Genomic DNA, 25,098 nt, shown 5'->3' with positions numbered 1-25,098 from the left:
AATTCTTCAGTGTGTAATCTACAATCTGACCCTAAAGAACTTAAAGATGACACCATATGTGGAATTATAAAATCTATTTTATGAGCTTGGAGGTCATGGTTTATGCCTTTAATCTCAGCACTCAGGAGTCAAAGGCTGAGTTTCCTTTGTTCTTCTGATGAAATTTGACTGAGGTTTCCTGCTTTTATTCTTGACTTTTTCTCTCCATCCTCTTTTTTCTTTTCCAAATATCGTACACCTTCTCCATTGCTGTAGGTATGTTGTAAGTACAGAAATCACACTGTGTGGACATGTCTATGATTTTTTTTTGTTTGTAATCCTCTCGAGATTTCTATTTGTTTCCCCTTTGCTTATAGCTTTGTTATCAGTTATCCTGTTATAAGGTGTTGGGAATTTTCTTCAGATTGTTTCAATTCATGGTGTGAATTTACAATATAGGGTATCTTAATATTGATGCATCATGTTCTCAATGGTAATTTATTTACCTCTTTATTTATGTAGGCTTTTCATTCTCATTGTTCTTTGTCTGAGAAAGACAGTTAATGTTTTGCCTTAAAAAATGCTATTGTGCTTGTCTGGTGGCTCAGCACTTACTCTTCTTGGGCATGGCCTGATGTCTGATTCCAACACACAAATTTGGACGCTCATAAATTCCTGTTTCTCCAGATCCTGGGTATGTGATACCCTGGTCTCTAGTGTGTCACATATACATGCATGGAAAACCTCACTGACACAAAAACTGTATATACAAAAAATTAGTACGAACTTGCTTTCAAAATTCTTGTTATTGATATATGAGAGCAAAACCATTCACTTTGGATACATAACACAAATCATACACTGTTTCTTTTTGAATTTTTTTAAATTTAGTTTTCATTTCAAATACAACCCCAGTTTCCTTCCCTCCACAACTCCTGCCCCCAAACTCACCCCATTCCCATCTGTTGTCCACAGGAGCTAATTCCTTGCTTCAGGGTTCCACAAAGTCTGGCATACAAATTGAAGAAGTACCAAGCCACACAATCCTGTATAAAGACTGGTTAAGGTATCCCACCATAAGTAGTTGGCTCCAAAAAGCCAATTTTTGGACCTAGGATGGATCCTGTTTCACTGCTAGCCCCCCCCCTACAAATCAAGTCTCATAACAGTCACCCACATTTGCAGGGTCTAATTTAGTCCCATGAATATTGCCCAGCTCTAAGTCCATAGACTGTGAGCTCACACTAGTGAAGTGTGGCTTGTTGGAGTGGACTCTTCCCTGTTAGAAGAAGTATGTCACTGTGGGGTGAGGCACTGAGTTTCTCATACTCAGGATGCTGTCAACTTCCTGTGGCCTCTGATTCAAGTCTTAAGGACTCTGACCTTCAACACCACATCTGCCTGCATGTTGCCATGCCACTCCCATGATGGTGATTAACTGAACTTGAATTTTAAGGAGGATACATCAGTAAAATCTTTCCTTTGTAAGTATTGACATGGTTCATTGTGTCTCCACAGCAACAAAAAACAACAAAGACAGATGTTGATACCAGGGACTGGGGTATTACTGTGATATGCTGGAATTATCATACAATTTCTCTGATATGTTCTAAGTAGTGTTGATCTGCTACCTTACCTATCTCTTTATGTCTGTCCATTGGGATTTCATTCTCATGGCTATATGTTACTTAACATGCCAAGAAATTGTGCATGTGAACCTTCTAGTCAGTCTCCTTCCAAAGTGAATGGGTAAATATGTTGCAATGTCCATGTCATGAAATAAGTATGGGAAATACCAGAATTATATGAATATATTGTCAAAGAAGAATATATTTACAATGTCAGTATCACAATTCCTGGTTTACATATGTATGTGTTATTTTAGAATGCAGTGACCTATGATGATGTGCAAATCCACTTCATCCAGGAAGAGTGGGCTTTGCTGAATCCTTCCCAGAAAAGAATCTACAAAGATGTGATGCTGGACACCTACAGAAACATCATTGCATTAGGTGAGACTGAATTTTCATTCATGATTTAATATAAGGGGACAACTGATTCTTGGTAATTGATACTTTCAATAATTTTCATTGAGAAAGGGGAAATGACATGAATAACTCATAGTTCTAGTGTTCATTGAAGATATTAACTTAAATTTTCTATAATTTCCATTAATATATCATCTTTTGTCATATTGTATTTTAGGCTACAGTAGGAAGACCAAAATTTTGAAGAATATTGCCAAACTTCTAGAAGACATAGAAGGTAATTTTTATGTACAAGTTTAAACAATTTTGCCTCTGAGGATATGTTAATACATCCTGAAAGTTTTAAAGAAAAGCAACAATATAAATAAGCACAGCTTAAAGTACATTAATGATTCTTATTTTCTCACCAAACCATGTACTTCAATATCAGGCAGCTATCCTGTGTTTGCAAGACATCCCTGTGAAAAAGAAGACAGGAAAAAATGCCTTTACAAATACCAACATTTGAATTATAGCTCCATGAGTGCTATGTTGTAAAATGCCAATTCATTTAGTTTCATATTACTCAGATATATTTTTATTATTTTAATTTTAAATAGCTTGTTTTACATGTCAATCCCAGTTCCATCTCGCTCCCCTACACCCGCACAACCCCAACATCCCCACAACCTCCCACCCTATTGCCATTACCTTACATGTAGGGGATATCTAGTGTCTGTCATTTCACTCCCTTAAAAGTCCAGGATGAGAGAGCATATCTCTTTGTGTTAAGGACAAATGATGTCTGTTTGTATGCCAGAGATAAACACTGATCCACTGCCCATAGCCCCATAGGTTGCCCAGGCCTCCTCACTGACTCACATTCAGAGGGGGTCTGGATCAGTCCCATGCTGGCCCCCTAGATGTCGGTCTGTGGTCCAAAAGCTGTACCCTGTTTAGATCAGCTATATCTGCTGGTTTTGCCCGACCATTCTTTGCCAATTTGCTCATTGCTACTCTCTATCTGTCACTGGGTTCCTTGGGTTCAGTTCAGTGTTTGATGGTGGGTGTTTGCCTCAGCTTCCATCAGTCACTGGATGAAGGCTCCAGGGTGGTTATAGACAGTTCAGTTATAGACAGTTCAGTATCAGGAATGGGCATTCAAGGTGGTCTCTCCACTTTTGTTTAGCTTGCCAGTTGGTGTTATCCCATTAGATCACTAGAGGTCACAATGGTGCCTGATCTGTCTTCTAACCTATGATTCCCTCTTCCCCTTATTCTACCTGCCACACAACCTTCCTGTTCTCCCATGACCTACTCTCTCTTCCCCTTCTCCCCCACTCTTCTTCCCAGCTCCCACTCCCCCCTACACCTCACCGTATTCCCCATCTGTTCAGAAGATCTTCCCTCATTCCATTTGTTAATTGTGGATCTCAGTATCGGTGCCACTGGTGTTATGTTCAGGAAGTCATCTCCTGTACCAACCTGTTGAAGAGTATCTCCCAATATGTCTTCTAAGAGTTTCAGTGTGGTTGGATTTATGTTGAGATCTTTGATCCACTTGGACTTAAGTTTTGTACAAGGGGATAAACATGGGTCTATCTTCAGTCTTCTGCATACCAATACCCAGTTATGCCAGCACAATTTGTTGAAGATGCTTTCTTTTTCCATTGAATAGTTTTAGCTTCTTTGTCAAAAATCAAGTGTTCATAGGTGTGTGGGTTAAAATCAATGTTTTCAATTCAGTTCCATTGGTCTACCTGCCTATTTTTGTGCCAATACCAAGCTGTTTTCAGGACTATATCTCTATAATAGAGCTTGAAGTCAGGTATGGTGATGCCTCCTGATATCCTTTATTGTATAGGGTTGTTTTGGCTATCCTGGGCCTTTTGTTTTTCGATATAAAGGTTATTATTGTTCTTTCAAGGTCTGTGAAGAATTTTGCCAGAATTTGATAGAGATTGCATTGAATCTGTAGACTGATTTTGGCAAGATTGCCATTTTTATTATGTTGATCCTACCAATCCAAGAGCATGGGAGATATTTCCATTTTCTGGTATCCTATTTGATTTCTTTCTTTAGAGACCCAAAGTTCTTGATATACAGGTCTTTCACTTCCTTGGTTAACATTATTACCAGATATTTGATGCTGTTTATGGCTATTGTAAAGGGTGAGGTTTCTCTGATTCCTTTCTCAGCCATTTCATCATCTGTATATAATAGGGTCATGGATTTTTTTGAGTTAACCTTGCATCCTGCCACTTTGCTGAAGGTGGTTATCAGCTCTAGGAGTTCCCTTGTGGAGTTTTTTGGGTCACTTATGTAAACTCTCATATCATCTCAAATAGTGAAAACTTGACTTCTTTTCCTATTTGTATCCCTTTGATCTCCTTTTGTTGTCTTATTGCTGTAGCTAGGACTTCAAGTAAAATATTTAAGAGATATAGAGGGAGTGGACAGCCTTGTCTTGCTCTTGATTTTAGAGGAATAGCATTGAGTTTTTCTCCATTTAGTTTGATGTTAGCTGTTGGTTTACTTTATATTGCTTTTGTTATGTTCAGGTATGTTCCTGTTATCTCTGATGTCCTAGGACCTTTATCATGAAGGGGTGTTGGATTTTGTCATAGGTTTTTTCAGCATCTAGTGAGATGATCATGTGGTTTGTCTTTCACAGTTTGTTTATATGGTGGATTACAGTGATAGATTTCCTAATGTTGAACCATCCCTGCATTCCTGGGATGAAGCCTACTTGATCACAGTGGATGATTTTTCTGATGTGGTATTGAATCCAGTTTGCTAGTATTTTATTGAGTATTTTTGCATCGATGTTCATGAGGGAAATTGGTCTATAGTTCTCTTTCTTAGTTGTGCCTTATGTGGTTTGGGTGTCAAGTTAATTTTAGCCATATAAAAAGAGTTGGGCAGTTAGCCTCTTGCTTCTGTTGTGTGAAATATTTTGAGGAATGTTGGAGTTAGCTCTTCTTTGAATTTCTGCACTGAAGCCATCTGGGCCTGGGCTCTTTTTGGTTGGGAGAGTTTTGATAACTGCTTCTATTTCATTAAGAATTATAGGTATCTTTATATTACTTATCTCTTCTTGATTTAATTTCAGCAAGTGATATCTATCCAGGAAATTGTCCAATTCCTTTAAATTTTTTATTTTTGTGGTGTACAGATTTTCAAAGTATGCCCTGATGAATCTCTGGATTTCCTCAATGTCCATAGTTATGTCCCCCATTTCATTTCTGATTTTGTTAATTTGCATGGTCTCTCTCTGTCATTTGGATAATTTGGACAGAGGTTTGTTTATTTTGTTGATATTCCTAAAGAAACAACTCTTTGTTTCATTGATTCTTTACAATGTTTTCCTGGGTTCTACTTGATTTATTTCAGCCCTCAATTTGATTATTTCTTGGTGTCTGCTCCTCCTGGGTGAGTTTGCTTCTTGTTGTTCTAGAACATTCAGGTGTGCTATTAATTCTCTAGTGTGACTGTTCTCCAGTGTCTTCATGTGGGTACTTAATGCCATGAACTTTCCTCTCAGCACTGATTTCAAAGTGTCCCATAAGTTTGGATATGTTGTGTCTTCATTCTCATTGAATTCTAGGAAGTCTTTCATTTCTTCTTTATTTATTCCTTTACCCAGGGATGGTGCAATTGTGCATTGTTCAATTTCCATAAGTTTGTACGGTTTTTGCTATTTGTGTTATTGTTGAATTCTAATTTTAATGCATGATGGTCTGATAAGATACAGGGGGTTATTCCAATTTTTTGTAGTGTGGAGATTTGCTGTGTTTCCTATTATGTGGTAAATTTTAGTGAAGGTTAAGTGTGGCACTGAGAAGAAGATATATCTTTTTGTGTTTGGGTAGAATGTTCTATAGATGTCTGTTATACCCAGTTGGGTCATAACTTCTATTAGTTCTTTTGTTTCTTTGTTAAGTTTCTGTCAGTTGGTCCTGTCTAGCAGTGAGAGCAGAGTGTAGAATCTCCTTGAATTAGTGTGTGAGATTTAATGTGCCATTTGAACTTTAGTAATGTTTCTTTCACGAATGTAGGCACCTTTGTATTTGGGACATAGATGTTCAAAATTGAGACTTCATCTTGATGGACTTTTCCTTTGATGAATATGAAATGTCTTTATTCATCTCTTTTGATTGATTTCAATTTGAAGTCTAGTTTGTTAGGTATTAGGATGGCTACACTTGCTTGTTTCTAGGGTCTGTTTCATTGGAAAAAGTTTTCCAAACACTTTGCTCTGAGGTAACATCTGTCTTTGATGTTGAGATGTGTTTCTTGTATGCAACAGAAGGATGGGTTCTGTCTTCATATCCATTCTGCTAGCCTGTATCTCTGTATAGGCAAGTTGAGATCATTCAAATTGAGGGATATTAATGACCATTGTTTGCTGATTCTTGTTTGTGCTTGATTTATTGGTAGTGGAGTTATTTTTGTGTAGGTTTTCCTCCCTTTTTTTGGTGTTTGCTAAAGTGGGATTATCTACTGCCTGTGTCTTAGTGAGTGGAGTTAGCTTCGTTGGGTCTAGGTTTTCTTTCTAGAACCTTCTGTAGAATTGAATTCATAGATACATATTGTTGAAATCTGGCTTTGTCATGGAAATTTTGTTTTCTCCTTTTATTGTAATTGAAATCTTTGCTGGATATAGCAGTCTGGGCTGGGATGCTTGTTCCCTTAGTGTTTGTAGGACATCTGTCCTGGATCTTCTGGCTTTCATAGTTTCTATTGAGAAGTCAGGTGTAATTCAGATAGGTCTGCCTTTATATGTTACTTGGCCTTTTTTTTTTAGCTGCTCTTAATATTTTCTCTTTATTCTGTAGATTTGATGTTTTGTTCATTATATGGTGAGGTGACTTCTTTTTCTGGTCCAGCCTATTTGGTGTTTTGTAAGATTCTTGTATTTTCATAGACATATCCTTTTTTAGGTTAATGAAGTTTTCTTCTATGATTTTATTGAATATGTTTTCTGTACCTTTGAGCTGTATTTCTTCACCTTCTTCTATACCTATTATTCTCAGGTTTGGCTTATTCATGGTGTCCCATATTTCCTGGATATTTTGAGTTAGGGATTTGTTGGTTTTGAGATATTCTTTGGTTGACAACTGTATATCTTCTAATGAGTCTGCAACACCTGAAATTCTCTCATGTATCTCTTGTATTCTATTGGTGATACTTGCATCTGTAGTTCCTAATTGTTTACACAGCTTTTCTCATTCCAGCTTCCCCTCATTCTGTGTTTTCTTTATTGTTTCTATTTCAGCTTTCAATCCTTCAACTGTTTGAGTTGTTTCCTTGATTTGTTTGGATGGTTTTTCTTGGTACTCTTTAGATTCTTTAAGAGATTTGTTTATTTCTTGAATTTTTCCCCCATTTCATGGAATTTTTGGGTTTTTCTTCTATTTCTTTAAGGGATTTCCTCATTTCCTCTTTGAGGGTCTCTATCTTCTTCATAAAATAATTTTTCAGGTCTGTCTCCTCTGTTTCATCCATGTAGTATTTTTCAGGTCTTGTTGTCATTGTTTCTCTAGATTCTGGTGGAGTGATGTTGGTCTTTCTATTGCTGAGTGTGCTCTTATTCTGTCTTCTTCCCATCTCTTCTTCCAGTGGGTGCAGGTGGGGTCTTTCTGTCACCACTGGTCTACTTCCTTCCTGACGATGAAGCTGAGGATGCTGACACTGAAGCTGAAAGTGAAGTTGGGGTTGCTGGAGGTTGGGGCCTCAAAGGGCAGAAGTCTTTCCTGTGTGGGTGGGTCTTCCTGATGCCAGGAGCGGGCCCCCAGAAGATTGAGTGGATGGGTGTTTGACTGGGGATTGGGAGTTTGCTTCCCCGGAGACCCAAGCTTACCTAAAGATGTTATCACTGGAGGTTGGGGTGTGGAAAGGCTCATGTCTTTCCTGTGTGGGCAGGTCTCCTGGATGCCAGAAGCAGCCCCTGGAAGATCGAGGGGATGGGTGTTTGGTGGGGGGTGGGGAGTGTCCCCCCGGAAACCAAAGCTTACCTGAAGATGGGATAGCAGGATGTTGGGGCCTGGAACGGCTGAATTCCTGCTCATATATTTTAAGTGGCATTCATATCAAATAGGTGGTACTTGTATTTCCCATACCTTCTAAGAAATTAGTCTATAGTAAAGCTATCATTATTCATACATTTGGGAATTTCCTAAGATTATTGAAAGGGTCAGTTTAAAAGAGTCAAGAGGGTTTTTGTGGAGAAACCTTAATCCCTATACCACATGTCTGTGAGAAAAAGAAAGGCAAACTTTGTGACTTCACTATAAAAATATTTTATTTGTTGTTCTTCCTTTAGCAACAATATCTTTTCCACTGGGATAGGGATAGTGCTTACCTTTACTCCCAGCAGTTGAGAGGCAGAAGCAGTGGATCTCTGTAAGTTGGAGGCCATCCTGGTCTGCAGAGTAAGTGCCAGGACAGGATCCAAAGGAATACAGAGGAAGACGGTCTCAAAAATCTAAGAAAAAAAGGATATCATTTGTCACTATAAATACACACCATTTGAGCATAGAATATGGAAATAAGCAATGTACTGTCTGTTTGTCTGTCTCTCTTAGGACAATTAGGAAATATGAATGAAATTAAATTCTGTTGTCACCATTTTGAGATTTGTTGAATATGATATGAGTTTAAAAGTAATTGATTTTCTGACTTAAGATCTGATTCTTCCTTACAATTAGGCCAAATTGTAAAATTAAGCCATAGAGATACTAAGTTCTTCAGTATACTGAATGTGGTAAAGCTTTTACATGTACCAATCATCTTTGTAGGAAAAAAAGAAGCCACACATGTAAGGAACCCTGTGAATAAACTCAATGTGTTAAAACCTTTGTGTGTTACAGGCATCTTCAACAGCATGAGAAAACTAATACTGGATAGAAACCATATGAAAGGCTTCAATATGGTGAAGTCTTTCCATGTCACAGATGTCTACAACTCATTAAAGAACATATAATGGAGGGAAATCACATGAATGTAATCAAAGTGGTAAACCTTTTGCAAGTCATACAGGAACATATATTTGCAAAGAAACCCTGCATATATAATATGTGTCGTAAAGGCTTTGCAAGTAACACTGTGCTCAAAACACATACTGGGGAGAGACCTTTTGAATATAATCAATGTGGTAAAGCACATGCAAGGTATGGCCATCTTCAAAGACATAAAAGATCACACATGGGAGAGAAACCTTATGAATGTATTCAATGTGGTAAAGCCTATGCTTATCAATGTCATCTTCAAGTACATAAAAGAACACACACTGCAGAGAAACCCTATAACTACAATCAATGTGGTAAAATCTTTTCAAAGCTCAGTAATTTCCAAGTACATAAAAAAAACCACACTGCAGAGAAACCCTATGAATGTGACCAGTGTGGTAAAGCTTTTGCGGGTCACAGTGAGCTTAAAAGACATATAAGAACACACACTGCAGAGAAACCCTATATATGTAATCAATGTGGTAAAGCCTTTTCACATGTCAGTAGTCTGAAAACACATGAAAGAACACATACAGGAGTGAGACCCTATGAATGTATTCAATGTGGTAAGGCTTTTGCACAACAAGGCAGTCTTGTATGTCATAAAAGAACACACACTGGAGAGAAACCCCATGAATGTAATCAGTGTGGTAAAACCTTTTCACAACTCGCCAATCTTGTAAGTCATAAGAGAATACATTCTGGAGATAAACTGTATGAATGTAATCAATGTGGTAAAACCTATTCACATGTTGGCAGTCTCCAATATCATAAAAGAACACATACTGGAGTGAAACCCTATGTATGTTATCAATGTGGAAAAGCTTTTGTAAGTCATAGTGATCTTAAAAGACATAAAAGAACACACACTGGAGAGAAACCCTATGAATGCAATCAATGTGGTAAATATTTTGCAAGTCATAGTGATCTTAAAACATAAAAGAACACACACTGGAGTGAAACCTGATGAATGCCATCAATGTGGTAAAGCATTTTCACAACACAGCCATTTTGTAAGGAACAAAAGAACACATACTTGAGAGAGATCCTGTGAATCTAATCAACATTCTAAAGCCTTTGTAATTATTATCAGTCTTTAAAATCATGAATAAAATCATACTGAGGAGAAACTATAAATGTAAGCGTTATGATAAAATTGAGGGCCTGAGAAATCTCATAATGAAGGGAATCTTACTATAAAGGATTTGGTGTGGGCTTCAGACAACACATATATATTAATACAAGATTCTGGAGAGAAAAAAATCTGAAAAGTGTCAACTGTCTGTTCAAAAATTATGATGTCTCTATTTTGTTTGCACCTGCAAACTCATACAGAAAAAAGTCCTACAATTTCATTGGTAAGGTAAACCTTTTTGATTTCACACTTTTAATTATATAAGAAAATCTCATTCAGATCAATTAGTTCTCAAAATTTAATCCTATGTGCTTACTTCTATTACATGTACCATTTCATGATAAAGGGAAACTGTTAAAACATTAAATGCCTCAAAAGCTTGGTTATAGGTATGACTGCTTACAAGAAAAAATATTCATGGGTGGAAATCTGTTTGCTTAGAGATTTGATTTAGTTTTAATTAAGTGATGCCAGTGTGTGGGTTTGCTACTGCTCATGCTTGTTCCAAAGAAGGTTAGACAAGTGAGTATTCCTGTAGCAGAAACTACAGAAAGTTTTCAAAACCCTGACCTAGGTTCTGGCAATGAACTTGTCATTATTTTGCTCATCCATATCTTTAACACTATACATATTTTAAATCATTTTGTTTCATGTTTATACCAGGTAATAGGGAAGACCTCATGGATGAGAAAACCCTATTCATATAAACAATTTTGTAAATACTTCATACTTGTCTTTATTTTCAATAAAAAACTTTTATGTGAAGTTGGGGTGTTAGTAAGTTCACCAGACCTGAAATTAATGATGAATGGGTGTTTTATTGTGGAACAAGTTACACAGACAATATTAAGGAGTTGTCATAGCCTTCCTGCTCCAGAAGATGTAGTCTCTGCCATTCTGACACATTCAGCAACCCACGAGAGAGAGAAAGCAAGTGAGAGAGAGCCAACCGCATGCTTCTCCACCTTCATTTGTGGTACACAGAACCAAATGCACAGCACAGGAAACTCATGAAGATCCCTCATATCTGACCGGCAGATCAGCTAGAGGCTCTGATGGGTTAGTGAGGCCTGAATGACAGGACCAGGGGAGCAGAAGACACTTAGCACAATGGTTTGATCTGAGCAAAAAATCCCTGTATGGCTCCAGGGGAACAGAAAACATGAGATGAATCCTGAGCTGGGGCTTATAACCACCCCCAGACCCCAATGGTGGAGCCAGCAACAGTCAGTTTTTAGGGACAGTGTTGGACCTGAGGTGACTCCAGGTGAGGGTCCATTCTTGGCACCTTAAGGAGAGGGATTGGAACATGCTACCAAACATTTCAACCTCTTTGCATAGAAAAAGAAGTTGGTAGAGTTTCCACCTAATCCACCCAGAGTCCCTGTGTTTAGGGCATCAGTTTAAGTCTGGCTTCTTCCTACTGATGAGAGAAGGTGTAGTGAGGAGGCACTTGAAGCATCATCAACTCTTTGAGGCCTGGCACTAGAGCACCTTCGCCAAGATCATGACCTATGAATCAGAGACTTCTGTTAGAGATTGGACCTAAACATCATGTGATACACTGCACAGATGAGCAGCCCTGGAAGGATAGGCTTAGGACCATTTTTGGGAATTCAGAGTGTGAACCTTGTGTGAAATGACCTGCGGCATACTGAAATGTAATAGTAGCTAGGCATATCTACCTTCCTGCTCACAAAAGTTAGGATCACTGTTCTATGAGTGCTGATTGCTTTAAGCCTTCACGAGAATAAGGAAAGGAAAGAAAGGAAACTTTTTCCAAACCAAATGCTAGAGGGCATACTTTTAAAGAAAGAAAGTGTGATTTCTATTAAAACACTAAAACAACATGCTTTGCCCAAATTGCTTTATGGATCAAAATAACTTTTGAAAACAAATGTATCCCTGTTTTTATGTGTATGTCTGTATGTTTGAGAGAATGTCTTCCATGTTTGTGCAGGTGACACACCAGAAAAGAGCCTATCAGATCACCTGAACATGGAGTAGCTGGTAGTTATGTGTCTCTTAACTTGAGTGCTGGGATCTGAACTCAGGTCATCACCAACCATATGTGCTGAGCCACCTGCCAAGCTCAATAATACTTTTCATCCAAAATTCTAAAAGACTTTCACAGACAAACAAAACATAAATAAAGTATGTAAATGATCCTAGGGAACCTGACACATCAATATTGACATGTTGTTTATGGTCAGTTTGCACCATAAACTGAATACAATCGAAAGACAAAGCTCAACAAATTATAAGAGAAAATCTGATTCCAAAGCTACATGCAAAGTGGAAACACTCAGAATGTTCAGTGCAATTATTAAAAAAATAAAAAAATAGTACCCACATTCATACCATATAACTTGTGCATTTATGAAGGAAGCTATAATAATCAATAATGTGTACAATATTTGAAAAGAAAAGAGAATTGTGAGAAAAAAGCCAAAACAAAAGCAGAAGAATCACATCTTATCCAAAATACCAAAGGAAACTCAGCCAAACACAGCTGCCTATGATTCCATGTATACAGAAATTATGAACACAGAATTCACAACTTGAACAACATCAATTAAATAAACTGTTAATTTTCTTTACCTCCAGCTACAGATATTTCTCCTAGAGAGGCTCCATGCTCTAGAGCCCTCTGAGGAAATATAAGTGATCTCCTCCAGAGCCTTCTATGACTCTACAGCCCCTCATGCTCCTTTGTGGTTTCAGGTAAACCCAGCCCCAATGATGTCCTATCAAAAATTAATGTGAAGAACAATTTATTGTCTGTTTCCCACCACATGGATGAGGTCACAAGTGTGGCATCTTCCCTATTTATCTGCAAAACACTATGCTAACCTGAAATACCTCTACAGCTCAGAAATTCCTTTTGTGCCCTGGAATTGAACTTCACTGAATTCCACCATGGTGGCATCAGTAAGAGAATTTGAAAAGGCATTCTAATTCTGTATTTCTAGAAGGTGGTGCCAATCCACTCCTTTCTATCAGTTTCTAAACTATCTGTGACATTTGTAAGAAAAACCTGACTTTGGAATAGTGTAACGTGCAGTCTTCGAACCTACCGAGCTGTCTGAGCCCCCAAACAACACAAGATACTATATTGATTATTGAGCCACTGGCAGTTGGCTTGGTTTCTGACTGGCAAGATCTGACATAAGTGTTTAACACATCATTGCTAACCTATTTCTATGTCTCTTACTGTTCTGTTACCTGCCCCCCCCCAGCCTTACAAGGTGACTCCCTGAACTCCTATTTTTCAGAATCCTCCTCGACTCCAAGTCCCATCTAACTGGCTTCCACTTTGGCTGACAGCACTTTATTCAATTAACCAATAGACAACATGTACACAGGACTTCCCCCAACCAAATGCAATATCCAGAACTACTAGAAACAAGAGCTTCAGTTGGGCATGGTGGTACAGTCCTTTAATCCCAGCATTTGGGAGGCAGACGTAGGCAGATCTCTGTGAGTTCAAGGCCAGCCTGGTCTACAGAGTGAGTTTCAGGGCAGGTTCCAAAACAATACAGAGAAACTGTCAACCCCCCCAACAAAAAAAAACAGAATAACAACAACAACAACAACAAAAAGAACGAGATCTTCAGGTTCCCAATCCGTCTTCCCACTGAACAACAAAGTAACACCTATGTGAGCACACTGAACAGTGATATTACCAGCTCATTGTCTCCCATGCCAGGATGGCAGAGCCTTTCCCTCCCCAGCAAATCCACACTCAACAAAGCTCAGAGGCAGGAAAGAGACAGTGGATATGATGTAATAATAATCCCAAAATATTGTTTCAAAGTTAAAACAGGTGGCTGGAGAAATGGCTCATAGGATAAGAGATCTGGCTTCTCTTCCAAGGGTTCTGAGTCCAATTCACAGCCCCCAAGTGATGGCTCACAACCATCTATAATTAGATCTTTTGCCCTCTACTGGCCTGCAGATACACATTCGGGCAGAACACTGTATACATAATAAAATAAATACAATCTTTAAAAAAAAATTGATATAGGCTTTATTGATGAGTGCTCCAGAGAATAGGGATTTGTATTTGAGCATATCAATTAATACTCACACCATTTCTCTCTGGGCTGTCATTTTTAAACCTGGAAAAAAACAGTCATGTTACTGGACAACACCGTTTTATCCAGTTCTCCTATTTAAGTTGAAATGGTGAAACAACAGGAATTTGGTTTCATGATCAGCTCTGTTCTTTGTCTAGATCCTTGATTGCCTTATCCAGGAAACAGAAGTGGCTAGTCAGGACACTAATGGAACATTTAAAATTTACTACCTGACTCCACATCACTAATGTCAACTATTGTCACAGCAGGGAATCTTTCTTCCTTCTACTTGTCCCTCACTTTTTGCCATGTGACTACACCTGCTTTTCAGTTGATCAGTGAATGAAATTCTTTCAGTTTCTCACTGCAATTCTAAATCCACAATGAAATCTAGAGAAGTTAGCAGATATTCATCACTTCGCAGGGATCAGTCAAGGCCTAGCCTGGAAAGAGTTGTATGACAGTCTTTACAGTACTAGGCAGCAGAAGCAAGATTATTATTATTTTTTTTTGGTTTTTACGAGACAGGGTTTCTCTGTATTGTTTTGGAGGCTATTGGTCCAGCCCAGCCTCGAACTCAAAGAGATCTGCCTGCCTCTGCCTCCCCAGAGCTGGGATTAAAGGCATGTGCCACCACCGCCCGGCTAGAAGCAAGATTATTTGTTCAAAGCAATTATCAATTACACAGTAGGAGGCAAGCCTGAGCTACAGGAGACCTTGATCCAAACTAGTGGTACTTAACCTTCCAAATGTTGTGAGTTTTTAAAACTGTTTATGATATGGAGACCACCAAGCATAAAACTATTTTCAGTGCAACTTCATAACAATGATTATTTTATAATTTCCATTAATATATCAAGAGGTTAAGCATGTAGTTTCTCGCACAGTGTTGTATTGTTAGTTTTAAAGTAATTACTTATGTACTTTCTCACACAGTGTTGTATCGTTATTTTTCACAAAGTTATGCAGGTAGTTTCTCACACAGTATTGTATCGTTAGTTTTCACGAAGTTATACACATAGTTCCTCACACAGTGTTGTATCGTTAGTTTTCAATAAGTTAGCATGTTGTTTTTCACACAGTCTTTTATACTTAGTTTTCAATAAGTTACCCAAATAGTTCCTCACACAGTGTTGTATCCTTAGTTTACATGAAGTTATGCATGTAGTTTCTCATATGGTGTTGTATTGTGAATTTCATGGAATATGCATATAGTTTCTCACACAGTGTTATATCATTAGTTTTAAAGAAGTTAAGCACGTAGTTTCTCACACAGTGTTGTATAGTTAGTTTCCATGAAGTTACGCTTATACATTTTCACATATTTTTGTATCATTACTTTTGAAGAAGTCACACATGTAGTTTTTTTCACACAGTGTTTTATAGTTAGTTTTCAATAAGTTAAGCACGTAGTTTCTCACACAGTGTTGTATCATTAGTGTTCAAGAAGTTACGCACGTTGTTTCCCACACAGTGTTGTATTGTTAGTTTTAAAGAACTTATGCATGTAGATTCTCACAAAGTGTTGTATTGTTAGATTTCAAGAAGTTATGCTTGCAGTTTCTCACACATTGTTGTATCGTTAGATTTCAAGAACTATGCTTGCAATTTCTCACACAGTGTTGTATCATTAGCTTTAAAGAAGTTACATATGTAGTTGCTCACAGTGTTTTCTCGTTAGTTTCAAGATATTATGCATGTGGTTTCACACACAGTTTTGTATCATTAGATTTAAAGAATTATGCTTGCAGTTTATCACACAGTGTTTTTTCATTAGTTTTCACGAAGATATGCAAGTAGTTTCTTACATAGTGTTGTATCGTTAGTTTTCACGAAGTTATTCATATGGTTTCACACACAGTGTTGTATCGTTGGATTACACGACGATATGCATGTAGTTTCTCACACAGTGTTGTATCATTAGATTTCAAGAAATTAAGCACATAGTCTCTTACATAGTGTTGTATCATTAGTTTTCATGAAGTTACACCTATTCATTCACACATATTGTTCTATAGTTAGTTTTTAAAAAGTAACACTTGCAGTTTCTCACACAGTGTTGTATCATTAATTTTTAAGAAGTTAAGCACGTAGTTTCACACTTTTTTGTATCCTTAGTTTAAAAGAAGTTGCATATGTAGTTTCTCACACAGTGTTGTATCATTAGTTTTAAAGAAGTTATGCTTACAGTTTCTCACACAGTGTTGTATCATTAGTTTTCAAGAAGTTAAGTACATAGTTTCTCACATAGTGTTGTATCGTTAGTTTTCAAGAAATTATGCTTATACATTCTCACATAGTTTTGTATCGATAGATTTGAAGAAGTTACAGATGTAGTTTCTCACACAGTGTTTTACAGTTAGTTTTCAAGAAGTTAGCCACATAGTTTCTCACACAGTATTGTTTGTTAGTTTAAAAGAAGTTGTGCTTGCAGTTTCTCACAAAGTGTTGTATAGTTAATTTTTAAAAAGTTACACTAACAGTTTCTCACAGAGTGTTGTATTGTTAGATTTCAAGAAGTTACGTTGGCAGTTTCTTACTCAGTGCTGTAATGTTAGTTTTCAAGAACTTAAGCAAGTAGTTTCTCACACAGTGTTGTATCGTTAGTTTTGAAGAAGTTATGCATGTAGATTCTCACACAGTGTTGTATCGATAGTTTTCACGAAGACATGCATGTAGTTTCTCACACAGTGTTGTATAATTAGATTTCAAGAAATTAAGAACGTAGTTTCTTACATAGTGTTGTATCATTAGTTTTCATGAAGTTACACCAATTCATTCACACATATTGTTCTATAGTTAGTTTTAAAAAAGTAACACTTGCAGTTTCTCACACAGTGTTGTATCATTAACTTTTAAGAAGTTAGTCACGTAGTTTCACACTTTTTTGTATCCTTAGTTTTAAAGAAGTTGCATATGTAGTTTTTTACACAGTGTTGTATCATTAGTTTTCAAGAAGTTAAGCAAGTAGTTTCACACACTGTTGTATCGATAATTGTCACGAAGTTATGCTTATACATTCTCACATATTGTTGTATCGTTACTTTTGAAGAAGTTAAGCTTGTACTTTCTCATTCAGTGTTGTATCGTTAATTTTCATGAAGATATGCAAGTAGTTTCTCACACAGTGTTGTATCATTAGTTTTCAAGAAGTTAAGTCCATAGTTTCTAACACAGTGTTGTATCGTTAGTTTTCACAAAGTTATGCATGTAGTTTGTCACACATTGTTGTATAGTTAGTTTTAAAGAAGTTACGCTTGTAGTTTCTCACACACTGTTGTATCGTGAGTTTTCATGAGTTATGCATGTAGTTTCTCACACAGTGTTGTATCGTTAGTTTTCAATAAATTACATATGTAGTTTCTCACACAGGTTTGTATCTTTAGTTATAAATAAGTTATGCTTGCAGTTTCTCCCACAATATGGTATCATTAGTTTTCACGTAGTTATGCATGTCGTTTCTCACACAGTGTTGTGTGGTTAGTGTTAACGAAGTTATGCATGTAGTTTCTCACACAATATTGTATCTTTAATTTTCAAGAAGATAAGCACGTATTTTCTCACACAGTGTTATATCGTTAGTTTTAAAGACATTTCATATGTAGTTTCTCACACAATGTTTTATTGTTTGTTTTCAAGAAATTAAGAATGTAGTTTCTCACACTGTGTTGCAAGGTTAGTTTTCACGAAGTTAAGCACGCAGTTTCTCACACAGTGTTGTATGCTTAGTTTTCAAGAAGTTACGCTATACATTCTCACATATTGTATCATTACTTTTGAAGTAGTTAACCATATAGTGTCTCACACAGTGTTGTATCATTAGTTTTAAAGAAGTTACATATGTAGTTTCTCACACAATGTTGTATTGTTTGTTTTTAAGAGGTTAAGCACGTATTTTCTCACACAGTGTTGTATCATTCGTTTTCATGAAGTTAAGCTTATACATTGTCAAATAGTGTTGTATCATTACTTTTGAAGAAGTTAAGCATGTAGTTTCTCACACAGTGTTGTATCGTTAGTTTTGAAAAAGTTAAGCGTGTACTTTCTCATGCAGTGTTGTATCCTTTGTTTTCAAGAAGTTATGCTTGCAGATTCTAACACAGTGTGGTATCCTTAGATTTCAAGAAACTATGCATGGAGTTTCTCACACAGTGTTGGATCGTTAATTTTCAAGAAGTTAAGTACGTAGTTTCTCACGCATTATTGTATCGTTACTCTTAACTAAGTTACATATGTAGTTTCTCACAGAGTGTTCTATCATTTGTTTTCAAGAAGTTAAGCACAAAAATGATAACAAAGTGTTTTACGGTTTGTTTTAAAGAATTATGTATGTAGTTTCTCACACAGTGTTTTAACATTATTTTTAATGAAGTTATGTATGTAGTTTCTCACACAGTGTTGTATCGTTAGATTTCATGAATTTAAGCATGTAGATTCTCACACAGTGTTGTATCGTTAGTTTTAAAGAATTTGATCATAAAGTTTCTCACACAGTATTGTATCGTTAATTTTCAATAAATAAGGCACGTAGTTTCTCGCACAGTGTTATTTCGATAGATTTAAAGAAGTTACGCTTGCAGTTTCTCTCACAGTATTTTATTGTTAGTTTTCAGGAAGTTAAGCATGTAGTTTCTCACACAGTGTTGTATCAATAGTTTTCAAGAAGTTACACATGTAGATTCTCCCACAGTGTTGTATCTTTTTTTTCACGAAGTTATGCCTGTACTTTCTCACACAGTGTTGTATCTTTAGTATTCAAGATGTTAAGCACGTAGTTTCTCACACAGTGTTGTATTGTTAGGTTTCAAGAAGTTAAGCACCTAGTTTCTCACACAGTGTTGTATCGTTACTTTTCAAGAAGTTAAGAACGTAGTTTCCCACACACACTTGTATCATTAGTTTTAAAGAAGTTATGCATGTAGTTTTTCACACATTGTTGTTTCTTTAGTTTTCATTAAGTTAAGCATGTAGTTTCTCACACAGTATTGTATCATTAGTTTTAAACAAGTTACACATGCATTTTCTCACACAATGTTGTAACATTAGTTTTCAAGAAGTTAAGCATGTAGTTTCTCACACACTCTTGTTTTGTTAAATTTAAAGAAGTTATTTATGTAGTTTCTCACAAAGAGATGTATCATTACTTTTCTAGAATACAAGCACGTAGTTTCTCATACATGTTGTATCGTTAGATTTAAAGAAGTTACATATGTATTTTCTCACACAGTGTTGTATTGTTAGGTTTTGAGAAGTTAAGCCATAGTTTCAGGCACAGTGTTGTATTTTTAGTGTTCAAGATGTTAAGCATGTAGTTTCTCACACACTGTTTTATCCTTAGTTTTCAAGAGGTTAAGCACGTAGTTTCTCACACAGTGTTGTATCATTAGTTTAAAGAAGTTACATATAGATATCCCTCAACCGAAGAGTGGATAGAGAAAATGTTGTACATCTACACAATGGAGCACTATTCATCAGAAAAAAGTAATGGAATCATGAGATTCGCAGGCAAATGGATGACACTAGAAGAAACCATCCTGAGTGAGGTAACCCAGTCACAAAAAGAGAAACATGGCATGTACTCTCTCATATATGGATTTTAGACATAGATCTGGGGAGTGCCAGCCAACAATCCTATGGCCAGAGAGTCTGGGAAACAGAAACTTCATTTAGCGGCTGATCGAAGAAGAGGCAGAGTCCCTCGGTTAAGTACTGAGCTGAACTCAAGAAAGCCAGTAACAGAGAGGGAGGACTGATGATCAAAGGGATTAAGACTGGGCTGGTTTAACCCCCAGAAACAGCTGACCAGACAAAGGTTAACTCTTGAATCCCAAGCATCAGCCTGGGAATTCAGCATGAGACTGAACAAGACCCCCTGAATCTGGGTGTCAGTGAGGATGCCTAGGTAATCTATTGAGCCTTGGGCAGCAGATCAGTACCCATCCCAAGTATACACATGGACTTTGGACTCCCATAGAACAATGTGAGTTGCACTCTCACCCTGAACTTTTGGGGAAGGGTCTAGGCCTTGCCCTATATGAAATGACAGACTATGGACACCACCGTGGAGGGCTTCACCCTCCCTGGGGGAATGAGGGGATAACGGGGGGGGGGGTTGGGGGGAGGGCACGGGAGGAGTGGAGGGAAAGGGAGAGGGACCTGGAACTGACTTGTGAAGCAGAGTTGATTCTTATCTAAATATAAAATGGAAAATAAAATTAAAAAAGAAGTTACGTATGTATTTTCTCATACAGTGTTGTATCATTAGTTTTTAAGAAATTAAGCACATAGTTTCTCACACAGTGTTGTATCATTAGTTTTCACGAAGTTATGCGTATAGTTTCTCACACAGTTTGTGTCGTTAATTTTCAAGAAGTTACATATGTATTTTTAACACAGTGTTGAATCGTTAGTTTTCAAGAAGTTAACAACGGAGTTACACAGTTTTGTATCGTTATTTTTATAGAATTTGTGATTGCAGTTTCTCACAATATGTTGTATTATTAGTTTTCATGAAGTTACGCATATACATTCTCACATAGTGATGTATGGTTAGTTTTGAAGAAGATACGCATGTAGTTTCTCACGCAGTATTGTTTGGTTAGTTTTAAAGAAGTTATGCATGTAGTTTCTCACGCAGTTTTGTAATGTTAGTTTTCACTGCGTTAGGCTTATAGATTCTCACATAGTGTTGTATCATTAAGTTTCAATGAGTTTTGCATGTAGCCTCTGATACAGTGTTGTATCGTTAGTTTTCACAAACCTAAGGTTAAAGGTTCTCACACAGTGTGTATCGTTAGTTTTCAAGAAGTTTGTCATGTAGTTTCTCACACAGTGTTGTATCGTTAGTTTTTTAGGAAGTTAAGCAAGTAGTTTCTCACACAGTGTTGTATCGTAACTTTTCAAGAATTTACACATGTAGTTTCTCACACATTTGTATAGTTAGTTTTAAAGAAGTCATGATTGTAGTTTCTCACACAGTGTTGTATCATTAGTTTTCAAGAAGATAAGCATGTAGTTTCTCACAGTGTTTTAATGTTCATTTTAAAAATGATACACATGTAGTTTCTCACACAGTATTGTTTCCTTAGTTTTAAAGAAGTTACGCTTGCATTTTCTCACACATTGTTGTATTGTTAGTTTCAGGAAATTAAGCATGTAGTTTCTTACACACTTTTATATCGTTAGTTTTAAATAAGTTACTTATGTAGTTTCTCACACAGTGTTGTATCATTAGGTTTCAAGAAGGTAAGCATGTAGTTTCTCACACAGTGTTATATATTTATTTTTCAATAGGTTAAGCACATAGTTTCTCTCACAGAGTTGTATCGTTAGTTTTCACAAAGTTATTTAAGCACTTTCTCACACAGTGTTGTATTGTCAGTTTTCACGTAGTTATGCTTACACATTCTCATATAGTTTACAATTAGGTAAACACAGTTTCTCACACAGTGTTGTATCGTCAGTTTTCACGAAGTTATGCATGTACATGTCACACAATGTTGTATTGTTAGTTTTAAAGAATATATGTATGTAGTGTCTCACACAGAGTTGTATCTTTAGATGTAAACAAGTTACATATGTAGTTTCTCACACAGTGTTGTATCGTTAGTTTTCACAGAGTTATGCAAGTAGTTTCTTACACAGTATTGTATCATTCGGTTTCATGAAGTTACACTTATACATTCTCACCTAGTGTTGAATTATTAGTTTTGAAGAAGTGAGGCATGTAGATTCTCACATGGTATTGTATCATTAGTTCAAGAAGTTAAGCAAGTAGTTTCTCACACATGTTGTATCATTAGTTTTCAAGAGCTGAAGCACATAGTTTCTCAAACAGTGTTGTATCATTAGTTTTCAAGAGCTTAAGCACATAGTTTCTCAAACAGTGTTGTATTGTTACGTTTCAAAGTTACGTATGTACTTTCACACACAGAATTGTATCGTTACTTTTCAAGAAGTTATGCACGTAATTACTCACACAGTGTTGTATCGTTACTTTTCAAGAAGTTAAGCATGTAGTTTCTCACACAGTGTTGTATCGTTAATTTTCAAGAAGTTAAGCACGTAGATTCACACACAGTGTTGTATCATTAGTTTTAAAGAAGTTAAGCACGTAGATTCACACACAGTGTTGTATTATTAGTTTTAAAGAAGTTATGCATGTAGTTTCTAACACAGTGTTGTATCATTACTTTCCAAGAAATTAAGCATGTAGTTTCTCACATAGTGTTGTATCATTAGTTTTCAAGAAGTTAATAACATAGTTTCTCACGCAGAGTTGTATCATTAGTTTTTAAGAAGTTAAGCATGTAGTTTCACACACAGTGTTCAATCATTATATTTCAAGAAGTTAAGCATGTAGTTTCTCACACAGTGTTGTATCTTTGGTTTTCAAGAGGTTAAGCACGTAATTTTTCAAGAAGTTAAGCACGTACTTTCACAGAGAGTGTTGTATGGTTAGTTTTAAATATGGTAAATATGTAGGTCTCACCTAGCCTTGTAACATTAGTTTTTAAGAAGTTAAGCACATAGTTTCTCATACAGTGTTGGATCGTTTGTTTTCACGAAGTTATGCGTGTAGTTTCTCACACAGTTTGTGTCGTTAATTTTAAAGAAGTTACATATGTATTTTCTCACACAGTGTTGTATCGTTCCTTTTCCAGGTGTTAATAACGTAGTTTCTCACATAGTTTTGTATCGTTATGTTAAACAGATTATGCGTGCAGTTATCACAATATGTTGTATCGTTAGTTTTCAAGAAGTTATGCATATACATTCTCACACTGTGATGTATGGTTAGTTTTGAAGAAGATACACATGTAGTTTCTCACGCAGTGTTGTATCGTTAGTTTTAAAGAGGTTATGCATGTAGGTTCTCACGCACAGTTGTATTGTTAGTTTTCACTACGTTACGCTTATAGATTCTTACATAGTGTTGTATTGTTAATATTCAGTGAGTTTTGCATGTAGTCTCTGATACAGTGTTGTATCGTTAGTTTTCACGAATATAAGCTTATAGTCTCACACAGTGTCGTATCTTTAGTTTTCAAGAAGTTCGTCATGTAGTTTCTCACACAGTATTGTATTTTTAGTTTTCAAGAATTTAAGAATGTAGTTTCTCACACAGTGCTGTATCTTTAGTTTTCAAGAAATTAATAAAGTAGTTTCTCACACAGTGCTGTGTCATTAGTTTTCACAGTGTTGTATCATCTGTTTTCGAAAATTGTGTCATCAATTTTCCTATACAGTGTTGTATAGTTAGATTTTAAGAAGTTAAGAATGTAGTTTCTAACTCCGCCTTGTATCGTTAGTTTTCAAGAAGATAAGCATGTTGTTTCTCACACAGTGTTGTATCTTTAGTTTTCAAGAATTTAAGCATGTAGTTTCTCTCAAGTGTTGTATCCTTTATTTTCCAGAGGTTAAGCACGTAGTTTCTCACACAGTGCTCTGCCGTTAGTTTTAAAGAAGTCATGATTGTAGTTTCTCATACAGTGTTATATCGTTAGATTTCAAGAAGTTGCGCTTGGAGTTTCTCACAAAGTGTTGTATCATTAGTTTTCAAGAAGTTAAGCATGTAGTTTCTCACACAGAGTTGTATCGTTAGTTTTCACGAAGTTATGCGTGTAGTTTCTCACACATTTTGTGTCGTTAATTTTAAAGAAGTTACATATGTATTATTCACACAGTGTTGTATTGTTAGTTTTCACGAAGTTATGCATGTAGTTTGTCACACAGTGTTGTATCACTGGTTTTCAAATAGTTAAGAATATAGTTTCTGACTTAGTATTATATCCTTGGTTTTAAACAGGTTAAGCACATACAGTGAGAAACCTTTCAAGAAGTAAAGCACGGAGTTTCACACACAGTGTTGTATCTTTAGTTTTCAAGAAGTTACATATGCAGGTCTCACCTAGTATTCTATCGTTACTTTTTAAGAAGTTAAGCACATATTTTCTCACACAGTTTTCTATCTTTAGTTTTCAAGAGGTTAAGCACGTAGTTTCTCACACAATGTTGTATTGTTAGTTTTCACAAAGTTATGCGTGGAGTTTCTCACACACTTTGTGTCATTAATTTTAAGGGATTTACATATGTATTTTCTCACACAGTGTTGTATTGTTAGTTTTCAAGAAGTTAATAACGTAGTTTCTCACATAGTGTTGTATCTTTAGTTTTCAAGAAGTTAATAAAGAAGTCAATAAGGTAGTTTCCCACACAGTGTCGTATCTTTAGTTTTAAGAAGTTACGCATGTGGTTTCTTACACAGTGTTGTATCCTTATTTTTAAAGATGTTACGCTTGCAGTTTCCCAAAATATGTTGCATAGTTAGTTTTTAAGAAGTTACGCAAATACATTCTCACATAGTGTTGTATGGTTAGTTTTGAAGAAATTACACATGCAGTTTCTCATGCAGTGTTGTATCATTAGCTTTCAAGAAGTTAAGCATGTAGTTTCTCACACTGTGTTGTATCATTAGTTTTAAAGAAGTCATGATTGTAGATTCTCACACATGTGATATCATTAGATTTCAAGAAGTTATGCTTGGAGTTTCTCAAACAGTGTTGAGTCGTTAGTTTTCAAGAAGGTATGTACGTAGTTTCAGACACAGTTTTGTATTGTTAGTTTTAAATAAGTTACATATGTAGTTTCTCACACAGTGTTGTATCGTGAGTTTTCAAGAAGTTAAGCATGTAGTTTCTCACACAGTGTTGTATCGTTAGCTTTCATGTAGTTATGCTTATACATTCTCACATAGTGTTATTTTGTTAGCTTTCAAGTAGTTACGTTTATACATTCTCACACAATGTTTTATCGTTAATTTTCAAGACATTATGCTTATACAGTCTCATATATTGTTGTATCGTTTCTTTTGTAGAATTTACAGATGTAATTTCTCATACAGTATTGTATCGTTAGTTATCACTAAT

This window comes from Mesocricetus auratus, unplaced genomic scaffold (genome assembly GCF_017639785.1).
Source record: "Mesocricetus auratus isolate SY011 unplaced genomic scaffold, BCM_Maur_2.0 Super-Scaffold_100043, whole genome shotgun sequence".
Lineage (NCBI taxonomy): Eukaryota > Metazoa > Chordata > Mammalia > Rodentia > Cricetidae > Mesocricetus > Mesocricetus auratus.
This window is presented reverse-complemented; position numbering follows the sequence as displayed.